The 12073-nt window shown below is 38.8% G+C and overlaps 1 protein-coding gene across 2 annotated transcripts in view; it reads left to right on the top strand.

Annotated features, from left to right (window-relative positions):
• Window positions 1-3497: 3497 nt before the first annotated feature.
• The window catches only part of ecrg4a (ECRG4 augurin precursor a), a 32631-nt gene continuing 24055 nt past the window's right edge, over window positions 3498-12073 (top strand). The window contains exon 1 of one of the 2 annotated variants that reach the window (XM_048598198.1): window positions 3498-3683. The gene's annotated coding sequence lies outside the window, so the exon portion shown is untranslated. The remainder of the gene's footprint in view (window positions 3684-12073) is intronic. The other variant, XM_048598197.1, reaches the window with a different exon arrangement.

Raw genomic sequence — 12073 nt, 5'->3', positions numbered from 1 at the left:
AATAACTCACAGTGTTTCTGTGTTGCCATGCCATTTAGCATAGACACCAAGCCAAGACAGCTTATCATGTTTGTCAGCAGTCATCAGTCAAATGGGTGGATATGTTGCTGTATAGTGGGGTGCTGAACCAATCTCACACCTATAGCCTGGAATAGCAGTTCATCCACTCAATGTGCTTCAACCAAATGACCGTGTCTCCATGTCTATGGGGACTAGTCCGCAGTCAAATCAACTCAAGGGAGTTTGTTGCCAGTCGGAGGTCCTACCTCAGTCCATTAAGGACAGCATCAAATCTCAGTCCAGGGGCTTGACAAGGCCAGTCAACTGTTTAAGGTAGTCAGGGTCAGGGGTTCTGTATCATTATAGCCTGGCAAGTGGCCATGGCCAGTCCTGCAAGCCCAGTCTGGGGATTCATTGTGGGAGCTACACAGAGATCAGTCCAGGGTTTGGTCGCTCAGCAGCAAAGGATGTCCATCCAGGTCAGTCAGTGAGATGAGCCATGGTCAGTTCTGTGGTCAGCCCGATTAAGTCAAAAGGGTTTATCAGGAGCCACTGGTGTGGTGTGGAGGCAGGGGACATTAGTTATGGGGACTGGAGGCAGCATGCTGAGGTACTGAGGAGAGAATAGTTGTGAAGCAACTCATCACATAAAGGTGAGAGATGATAGCGCACTAAAGGGCTATCTGCACTCTGTGGGAAATCCTAGACAGTCCTGATGGTCTGGATGACCGTCAGTACAGTAAGTGCCTTTGGTTTGAGTAACCCATGTTATGGGGTTTAATCTTGCATGGCACTTAGTCTGTGCATTTATGAGGCTGAGGGATTCACGGATTGCATATTTCAGGATGTGGTCACCCTGCAGCTTAAAGAAGTGCAGACTCAGAGGGACTGCTTAACCACAGAGAGATGATAGGGACTAGGCAGGTAGTGAGAAAATCTCCTGAGTACATCTCACTCATTTTCTGGCTTTGGAAATGGTGAGACTGACTGCTCAACATTCCTACTTAAAGGTATCAAGGAGAAATAGACAGGGAAATAGAAGATTGGGTTGGGTGGGGCTGGATTTCACAATATTGATCAAGTAATCAATTGCAGCAGGGAGGAAGGATAATTTCTTGGAAGGATCATCAAATGAGGCCTTACAGGTTGAATTAAAAAATACAAAAGAGGCAAGCATGTTGTTGATGTGTGCTGTTGGTTCTCAAACAGTCAGGGAGAGATAGAAAATCAAATTTGTAATTGAATTTCAGAGAAGTGCAACTATAAATATATTTGGGCATTTTAACTATTCAAAAAGAACTGGAATAGTTCTAGTGTATGAGAAAAGGAGGGAGCAAAGTGTTACTTGCTCCCAGGAGAACTTTGTCAATTGGTACGTAGAAAACACAACAAGGGAGGAGGCAGTTCTGGATCTAATATTCAAAAATGAGTTCAGGCAAATGGATGGCATATCAGGAGGGAGCAATATGAGGATAGTGACCATAATTCAGTTAGATTGAGAATAGTTATGGAAAAGGATAAAGGTGGGCCTGGAAGGGCTAATTTAACGAATACAAGATACAATTTGACCCTAGTGGACTGGGAACAGCTACTTGCAGATAAAATTGTGGGAAGTATTCAAGGAGGAAATAGCAAGATTACAGGCCATATACGTTTCCCTAAAGACAATGGGGTGGGACCAAGACTGGAGAACCCTGGAAGTCAAGGGGCATAAAAGTTAGGATTAAAGAAAACGGAACTTTATTGCAGATGCTAAGGATCAATATCGCAAAGCCCCTAGATAAGTATAGAAAGTACAGGGGGATCTTAAAAAGGAAAGTAGCAAAGCAAAAAGCAAGAATGTAAAAGCATTAGCAGGTAGAATAAAGGAAACCCAAAAGGGATTCTTAAATATATATAAAGAGCAGGAGAATAACTAGGGAAAAAGCAGGGTCCAGTAGGAACGATCAAGGTAATCTGTGTGTGGAACCAGAAGTCATGGGCACAGTCTTCAATGAATCCTTTATGTTAATCTTCACAATGGACACAAGTATATACATCAAGGTGGAGGATTTTGAAATATTAGAAGAAATTAATATAGAGTCTACATGCCCATATTTAGTTTCTTGGCTCATTACTATATCTTTTGCTAGTTGTACCATGATCCTTTTCGTTGTTTATTCACCTTGTTTTTTACCCTATGATAGATCTTCCCTTTTGATCTTTGCTCTTCTCTTCAACCCTCTATGTTGGCTAAAACTTGTTACATCTCTAACTTTCATGAGTTCTGATGCAAGGTTATTGGCCTGAAATATTAATTCTGTTTCATTTTCCAAAGATGCTGTAATCCTTGCTGCACACTTCCAAGTTCACAGTTTTAATCAGATTTCCCATCTCCACAATACTTTGCTTGTGTTTAAGTCAATAAGGTATGTTGTTGCATTATCTTTGCATAACATGTTTTGTGAATTACTCTATTCATTCTTTTTCCAGTATCTCTCAATCTAAAGTGAACATGTTAGATGAAAATGTTTTTTTTTAATGGTAGTCATGCCCCACTTTAAAATATATATATAGTAACAGTCTGTTTGCACTTAAAATGTTTTAGAAATACACATTACCACAATTGAAAAACATAATTTATAGTGCTTTTCTCTTCCTACATGGTTAAAGCATAGCTTTGAATGTAGCTGTACTCTGCAACCAGATTCTGTATTAATTAGTAGTAAAATCCAAAGCCTATGAAATTGATATCCACCTTTGCAACTTGCATATTAAATATGCAAGATACCCGAATTAACCCAACAAAAACTGTTAAAGTTAAGTTGTTACCCCAGTGACAATAATGAACATGTTACCTTCTGATCTATAGGGTTGATTAACCATTAGATTTTGTATGTTCCATTTCCAGAGAAGCTGGAGTCTTCTCTGTTCAAACTGATATCACGTGATAAAATAGCCTCCTGACTTGAGCTAATGTGTGTGATGATGCAAAGTCATTTTGTGGCTAAATGGAAATGGTGTTAAAATTGAATTATTAGCTAAGTCGAATTAAAAGGTGCAGACTGTTAAAGGAGAAAATGTGTTCATTGCCTGCTTCCAGTGGTTTCTTGAACAAATATTCCTCCCATGTGTTTAACTTGATGTAAGCATCAACAATTTTAGGCAACTGTGTCTTTAGTTGAATGTTAATGAAAGACCACAGTTCAGCAAAACTGGTAAGACAAAAAAAAATGGAATGCTTTTCTGAAATTCAAACGTTTAGTGAAAATACATTTCAAATTGCAAATCCGTCGATAATTTTGCTTAATGGAAACCATCTGTTGAGCTATTAAATTCTTTATCGCACACATCACACAGACATCTGTTTGCAATCTGTAGGAGCCTGCAAAGTACTCTCTTTAAATTAAAAACATTCTCAATTCTGTCAAACTTTTAAAATACTTGTTGTCAACACTAGAATGACTAACAAAAGTTCCATTCTATGTGACTCATCTTTAGTCTAACTCATTCAGCTGTTAAATCTTTGTTCTGTGTCTGGATAGTGCTCACTTCAGCATCTGCTTGCAAAGCTAGTCTAGGCTAAGCTGTTTTGGATACTGCTTTAGAAAATAAGGAATATTTTATTTTGCTGTGGACTGAATAATCTGATTTTCTCCCCGACACACTTGGAAGGGAGAAGAAAGAATATTTATTTGGTCAAGGTAACTTGTTTGGATTAAAGAACAAAGATGATTTTAGTAATTTAAGTTTACCAGTGATCTGTTTTCTTTCCTTCTGTCTGCAATAGAATTGTGCAGTTATCTTATATTTAGGTCACAAAGAATATGATCCTCGAGAATGAATACTGTGTGCTGCATTTTCAAGAAACCTACTAGACCAGCAGCAAACTTATAAAGAAGATAAAATTGTTATTCTAAAATCCTAGCACTTGAATGTTCTAAAGCTCTATATGCTTTTGTGTTACCTTGCTGCTTTTGTGATGTTGCGAAAGTCATTTTTAAATCAAAAAATTAACAATAATACATACTAGCACTATACTTGTTTAATATGTCAATTGTTTAACAATATACCTTCAAAATGCATGATGAAAATATTACCACTCAGGTTTACCCTTAGCTGAATCTTAACTCTTCATGGATTTTCTTAACTAATACTTGGGTAAAAAGAACTATTGTACTGAATTGATTCTAAAAGAGCCAGCTGCAAATTTGCCAAACATGGTTGTTTTTCTTTTAGATGGGATAATATTTTGATTAAATAAATCCAAATTCCAAAATGTGCGTGTCACAACATATAATAAGTCTGTCTGTAATGTTAGTTGTGCTGTTAAATTGTTTCCAGAAGCTAACAGCAGCTGAATGTAATGCTAGTTCCTTTATGTGTTTTTATCTTGTTTATATTGACTTCATTCAAAGTCTGGAGTGAAATCCACAGTTGAGAGAATATCATTCTATTTTCCTGTAGTTAACATGTGTCTCTAATAAAGCAGAAAAAATTAAGAATTTGCATTTGTATATTGTCTTTCAGATTGACAGGATATCCAAAAGCATGAAATATAACTGTGTAATAGGGATAAACTAAAATTAAGTGGAAGTTGCAACTTTTCAACAGTTAAATTTTCAAAGTTTAAGGAATGGCTATTTAACTTATCCTCTGGGTGTTAGGTTTCATTATACTAGGTAAACCAAAGATTGAGTGGAAAGGTAGCTGAAGATTGAGAAAGGGAAAAGTTTAATTGCATTGAAGTACATTAACTGTTCAATGATGTCTTAATTTGCAATATTTTAATGTCTCCGTTACCTCTTTTATCTTGTGATATGAAACTTTAATTTATGTAGATATATTCCTATTTGTGGTATTGTGTCTTGTATGATCTCCATTTTAACCTTTTGTTTCTTCTAAATATTTCCCCATTGGCAGTGATGAATAAGAAGCTCTTGGGTTTGATGTGGCTTGTGCTGTCTTATGTCGGTGGTGCCAGCATACCTCACACTACTGTAGCTGGCTGGTCTACCTACTGGCTATCATATATTTCCATTATTTAAGTAGGAAATGGATACATGTTCAAGATAGTTTGGAAGTATCTTGTGGACAGCTTGCATCTGATTTTGCTAAGGATAAAACCTTGAGTATGTTAGCACGAACTGAAAACATGGGACTGTAGCCATTTTCAACAGTGCAACAGATGGTGAAACTGAGGGAGCTGAGCTACAAAAATTAACTGAGAACTTGGGTTGAATAGGAAGGGCAACAGTATAGAAGGCATTGGAGATGTGAAGAAAAATGTGGAGGAATAGTAAGTCGTTGTCAATTAATATGTTGTGGATAATGTGGTTGCCATATTCTGCAGGTTTCAGACAGCAAGTGATGAAAGATTTGATAATGATGTTGCATTGAATTATAGAGATGAAACACTGAAACAGGCTTAGTAGTTCAATTGATCCATATTGTTCAATGCTGAGCAGATGTCCTAATCCCATATGCCCATACTATTTCCACACTTTTTTTTATATCCTAGTTGGGTTTAATCATCCATCTAATCTATTCATAAATGCTGTTCCGGTTTATGCTTCCATCATTCTATAATGTGATGACTCTTTTGTTTAACCTGTTAATTCTTCTCTCTCTTTTAAAGTTCTGCTAAGTATGTCTTTGTAAATCACTGGTTTAATATTTTTCTTTAGTTTTCTCCTGTGGATATTAAAGAATTATCAACAGCACTGGCAGCATGTTTCAACCATTCCTTGTGTTTAAGATAATACGATCCTATCTTGACTAGATTTCAATTTGTACAGTTTCTAGCAGGAGTTCCTAGCCAATGATTCAGAGGAATGTCTTTTCCCCCATAGTTCACCTGTCCATAGATGTAACTGCTATCATGAAGGCATACCTATTCAACGTAAACCAGGGGCATAACCTGTTATAACAATGTGTAGAGCTGGATGAACACAGCAGGCCAAGCAGCATCAGAGGAGCAGGAAGGCTGACGTTTCGGGCCTAGATCTTCTTCCCTTGATCTATATGGCTCACTATCACAACCTGTTATCTTCATAGTTTTCCTTTTTAATTTCTAATAAAAATATTAAACTCATCTAATCTATTTCCTTATAATCATAATTCCTTGCTGAAACTTGAAAGGCAACAAATATAAATACTTTCTGCATTCATATTCTCTTTGTATTACACATATTCAAATGTATGCTATATCCTTCTGATTGTTGCAGTATGTGAAGGTTTCTTTTCATTTTCCTCGTGGTTGAATTGCATCTTAAATAGGTGAGGTGGTGTTATTTCAGTGAATTCCAATCATTACAGAATTTTCTGTCAGAAAGTGCAGTTGGTCTCCTGTACAGATGTTTCTTTTAGACTTACATTTTGATTTATTAAAACAGTAGTCAATTTGTATATAAATTCATCCCAATCTGATGTTGATTTGTAAGATTCAAACTGGTCTGGGCACACAATCACTTCAATGTTCTGCACAACAGTTTCCTTTTATTTAGCTTTGTCTGGTTGGTAGGAGGGGTGAAAATGGCTGCAATGAATGATGAATGTAGGAGCAGATCTGGGTCACGGCATAATTTCTTAAACCTCCCCATTTTCTAACCTGTCAAAATTTATGAACCAGCAGCATAAGACTTTGTGAGAGATCAGATGTCTGGTAGCTAAATGTTCTATTAATGGTAAGAATAGAGAGGATTCATGAGGCCAGCATTGAGGTAGAAATGTGTTTGGAAGTGAAGGATTAAAGTGTGGTGGAATGGGTAATATATACGACTAGAAGATCCTGAGGAGATAAAGTTGGATGACAGCTTAGAGAGATTTAAGAATGTGTATTTTAAAAATTGTCCATTAGGGGACAGTATGCTAGTGTAAGCCATAAAGGAACCAAGAGGAAGGTGCTAGGGCTTTGGACAATCCAAAGATTATTGGGTGTGGCTGCTGAAATGCTAGCTGTAAGTATGATAATATAGTCATTATGTTACAGGACTAATAAAACAGAGACCTGGATTTATAACAATCCAGAGCAAAATCCTACCATGGTTTCTGGGGAGTTTTAAGTTCAATCAATTAAATCAGGGGGAAGAAAGTACTGATGAGTCTGAAATTTCCAGATCTTGTAAGAAGGTATTTGGCTTACAAATTTCTTTTATGGAAGGAAATCTGCTGACTACATCCGGTCATTTATTGTTGCTCATCCTTAATCCCAAGCGCTGAATAAATTGACAGCCTGGAGTCTCATGTCAGATGTAAGATTTCCTTTCTTAAAGAATATCAGTGTTCAGATGCACCACAAAAAGTGGCTTCAGGATCAACACCTCAAAGGAATAGGGGACATACACATTTTATGAAGCTTTATTGATTTTTATCATCTCTAGCTCTTTGACCACACTGAAAGGCCCTTCATTCAGGGCCATTGCACTCATAACTTCCCCCATACCACATTTTTCTTACATGTATTATGTGCAATCACAACTTTGTGCATTCACATCACTATCTGTTTCTATCAATACAGATATTGTGCTTGTGTACTCATGCTAATATCACGCAACACTTCTCACTGTTTGGAGAAAAAGATGTATGAGCATGCATAGAGGGAGTGGGGGGAGAAAGGCTGTTTGAAGTCAAGGAAGGGATTGCAGGAGCCTGGGGAATGTGCCTGTGCCAAAGGGGAAATTTGGAAGCTCATAAATATCAAACCTTCCCATTTGCATGTGAAGAACTAAAGTTTTATTGAGACCTTGGGTAAAGGTAGTACCTCTACACTAAAATGTCTTTGTTTTTTTCTCACTGTTGCCTCCAGGTTCCAGTTAAGTTTAGTAGTTGTAAAATTAATACTCCCTTGAGCGCAGGAATACTTCTGTGTTAACAATTGTTAACATCTTTCTTCTGAGTGTCCACAAATACTCATGCAAAGTCACTCATGCTTAAATTCAGCTGCTGCCAGATCCTCTCAGGCCTGTATCAGTACTGCCCTGAAGTCTTCTACAAGATCAGCATTGGCTCCCTCAGCATCTCTATCAGGGACCGCCTTCTTTGTCATCTGAGAAGACAGGTGATTGGCGCATGTCCCACTTTGCACCCCATCATCCTGCACAACTATTGTTTTTGAGATCCTGTCCAATGAGTGCTGGAGCATTTCTCCTGAGCATCATCTGACCAATTGCCTGTTCAGTGATGGTCCAAGTGGGTGAATGGGCAACATTGTAACATGGTTTGATATTAGAATGGGAATTGTGCACTGGGATGATTAACCATGCCTTCTGGGGGTATCCCTTGTCATCCATGAGCCAGCCCTGAAGATGATGCAGGAGGAAACATTCGAGCTACCTGGAATCTGTCCAGAATCTAAGTGTTGTGACATCTCCCTGGATGAAAGTCACACTCCGTCAAGAATGGTTGCATGTGATCACAAATGAGAGAGTGAACTTCCTTCCCGTTTAGGATTCTGGCTGGATGGTGTCATGGAGCTCCTAGCATCGCATACAAGCAGTCAATGGACCTTTGTATCTGAAGGAGCCCAGCAACTGCCTTAGGCACCTTGACTCTCTGGGTCCATGGTGAACTGGACAAACAATTGCTTTCCTGTAAGAGGCATCATTGAACTCCTGAATGCACTGTGGACTGCTAATCAGCAGATGCAATGCATGTCCCTGGTTGGGGCTTCAAAGGGGTCAGTGGCTGGAAAGTTAAGTGCCAGATCTTTATTGCCACTAACATCACGCTTCTTCCCCAGCTGACCAACTATCTATCTGCAGGAAGTTACAGAGGTATGTCACAGCTTCTCCAGTGATGCTTCCATTTCCTTATTGCTATGTGTTGAGAAATGGCTACATCCATGCCAGATGTTTGATTTAGCTAACCCAGCAACTGTCTTCACTTTAAGACTGAGGAAAAAGGAAAGAAAATAACAGAATCAGAGACATGAGGACCCAGGGGCTGCATCTATAGATGACTATGCTCTATGTGAGCAAAAGCAACAACAGGTTCTCAGCATCATCAGCCAGATGGTTAAGAAAGGGTAGAGAGAGTTCCAGCTCCTTGCAAGCAAGTGGATTGCAGTAGTGGGGGAGGACTACAAATGAATGAGATTTCTCATCGTCTACTGAACATGGAGTGGCTTCAACCCTAACATTGTAAGTGTTTGTGTAAAAGATGGCTTGTTTCTACAAGATCCAAGTTAGTGAAAGTGTTTGTACTCACCAAAACTTGGAGAAAGAAGACAACCCCACCAGGTACACACCTAATTTTATATAGTCAGGTTTGTGAACATGTATTTGCAGTTTTTGTTCTTAAAGATTGTGCCCATGCATGTAATTTCACTGGGCTGGAGTGTTGGACTATTCATGACATACTAATGAATGAAAAAAAGGTTCCTGACCCTTTCTGACTGGCCTGGACACCCTCTGAGAACTAGCAAAGTTTAACCCACTGTCGGAAAACAGAAAATTTCCCTCCTGCTCAGTTAATTTCCCAACCAGCCCCTCTAAAACATTTGGGTTTGTCTGGAAAATTCCACGGTTTGTCTCAGAGATTTTATATTCTCAAGCCTTGAAGGTTTGAGTTATAGGAAGAGTCTGAATAGGCTGGGGCTTTTTTCCCTGGAGCATCGGAGACTGATGGGTGGCCTTGTAGAGATTTGTAGAATCTTGAGGGGCATGGATAAGATGAATAGCCAAGGTCTTTTTCCTAGGGTGGGGAAGTCCAAAATTAGAGGGCATAGGTTTAAGGTGAGAGGGGAAACAATTATAAAGGACCTGAGGGGTAACTTTTTCTCACAGAGGGTGGTGTGTGTATGGAATGAGGTGCCAGAGGAAGTAGTGGAGGAAGCTACAATTACAACAATTAAAAGGCATCTAGATGGATATATGAATAGGAAGGGTTTAGAGGAATATGGGCCAAATTCTGGCAAATGGGACTAGGTCAGATTAGAATACCTGGTCAGCACGTATGAGTTGGGCCAAAACGTCTGTTCCCATGCTGTATGTCTCTGACTCTGACTCATTCAGTTGGCAAAAGAGTAATTAAGTTCTAAACCATTCCCTTTTTTGAGCCTTTCACTGAAGCGAATCAATAAAAATCAGCGGGTGACTTCTGGCAGCAATATTTTGATGCTTTGTCTATTTCAAATGCCAAGTTAGCCTTGATAAAATATCGAACATTATAATTACGTGGTTGTGACACTATATATAAAGGATGGCAGTGAAACATGGCAGGAGCATGATAATTGAGAAATGTTGAGAAAAACTGACAGTACACTGTTCGCTGTGGGGTGATCAAAGTCAATGAGTAATAATGAGACAACAAAGTTTCAACAATGGAGAATGTCATTCATTGTTTAATGTGGTTAAAGAGGTATGTTATATGTGGAAATTATTTGGGGGATACAAGGATTTTGAATTTGAGGTTATGGAAGAATTGAGCAAAAAGTTGGAAAGTAATGGCTTCTGCTAAAGACTTTGAAAAGATTTGAAGATGACATAGTGGCTAGAAATGATTCTTTCATTGTTAAGCTTCTTATCTTTTTTTGTCCTCATACCTCACCTCATTAAGGTCCCTCAACAACTGAATACCATGATCTGGAGAAAAACTAAAATGCAACCTCCCCATTTCAGAGTCCCCTTCCCCTCCCCCATTTCTGAAGAAGGGTCCAGACCCGAAACGTCAGCTTTCCTGCTTCTCTGATGCTGCCTGGCCTGCTGTGTTCATCCAGCTCTACACCTTGTTATCTCAGATTCTCCAGTATCGGCAGTTCCTACTATCTCCTAAAGGCCTTTGTAGGTTAGGGAGAGAAAAATTTAGTCAATATTCTTGCTTCTGAACTATAGTTCTGAATCAGTGCTGAAAGAACATGTATTTTTGTTAAAAAGTACTTTATTTATGAAATTTATACAACTATAATACACGACAATCTAAAATATACAAACAAGATCAGTTTATTCCCATATAGCATGTGGCACTCTGAGGTGCCTCGACTATATATTTTTTTATTTACAACATTCATTTCATGTCAAATGTACAGACCAAGAGGTTACATACAATTTCCAAACAGCGCTGTAGAGCAGGAGGACCTTTTAGAGCGGCTTTTTCTCCCCATTGTGGCAGCTGCACTAAGCTTGTGCATCTCTCAATACCCAGTCTAGAACTTGCCAGTCTGCCACACAGAACATGTTTAAACATTAGATTAGGTTGGACTTGGCTTTGATTTGGATATTTAGCTTCTGTGGACTGATAAGTCAGGATGACTCATTAAGAATATTTATGATGGTGAAGCCAATGGATGGTTGCTACTGTCACTGTAATTATATCCCAGAATATGCCACTTTACAAAAAGAGGTGGGACATTAGAGAAAATAAATCCATCCTTATGCAAACAAATTTTCTTCTAAGTAGAGAAAATTTATAACAATCACAATGTGAATTCACTAAAATTAATGGAGGGAGAAAGCTCATTTAGCTGAGAATGGTTGCTTTGTAGACTTACACCTTTCCTATGTCTAAAGGCACACAAGGCAGCCAAAGCATATACTTAAGTCTGTTTATATGGCTAATTTTTCTGGGAATATGTTACTGGCAACAGGCTATAGGTATGGCTTGATGTGTGCCACTTCATGTCAAGTGTAGCTGACCAGCTTACCCTCCCACTCCTTGATACCTGCCATAGGTGTATTGCAGATTGACAGTCAACTTGCATGGCCTTGTATCAATGCACCTTCTGGGTCACCAAGTCCTGAAATGGGACTCAAACCCAGAGGTTCTGACTCAGATGGATGGTACCAAACCAACCTTAAAATGAGTCCAAAATTCAAAAGATCGTGGCACTAATATTCCCATGTCTATTGTAGTGCTCCAGCAAGTCTCATTGCAAGCTGGAGGATCAACACCCCAGAGATAGCAACAACTGCAGATGCTGGAGTCAGAGGTAACACAGGCCCGTGGCCTGCTGTGCTTCTCCAGATCAACACCCCATCACATCCTTCATGACTCAATATCAAGTTTAACAATTTCAGAATGTGAACACCTTCCTTATGTTCATTGACAATCTCAATGACCCCAGGTCCTGTTCTGAAATGGTTTGCTTTCAGCACAG

The sequence above is a fragment of the Rhincodon typus genome, chromosome 6, assembly GCF_021869965.1.
Source record: "Rhincodon typus isolate 14 chromosome 6, sRhiTyp1.1, whole genome shotgun sequence".
NCBI lineage: Eukaryota > Metazoa > Chordata > Chondrichthyes > Orectolobiformes > Rhincodontidae > Rhincodon > Rhincodon typus.
Note: the sequence above shows the minus strand (reverse complement) of the source record. Positions and strands in the feature narration are given on the sequence as shown.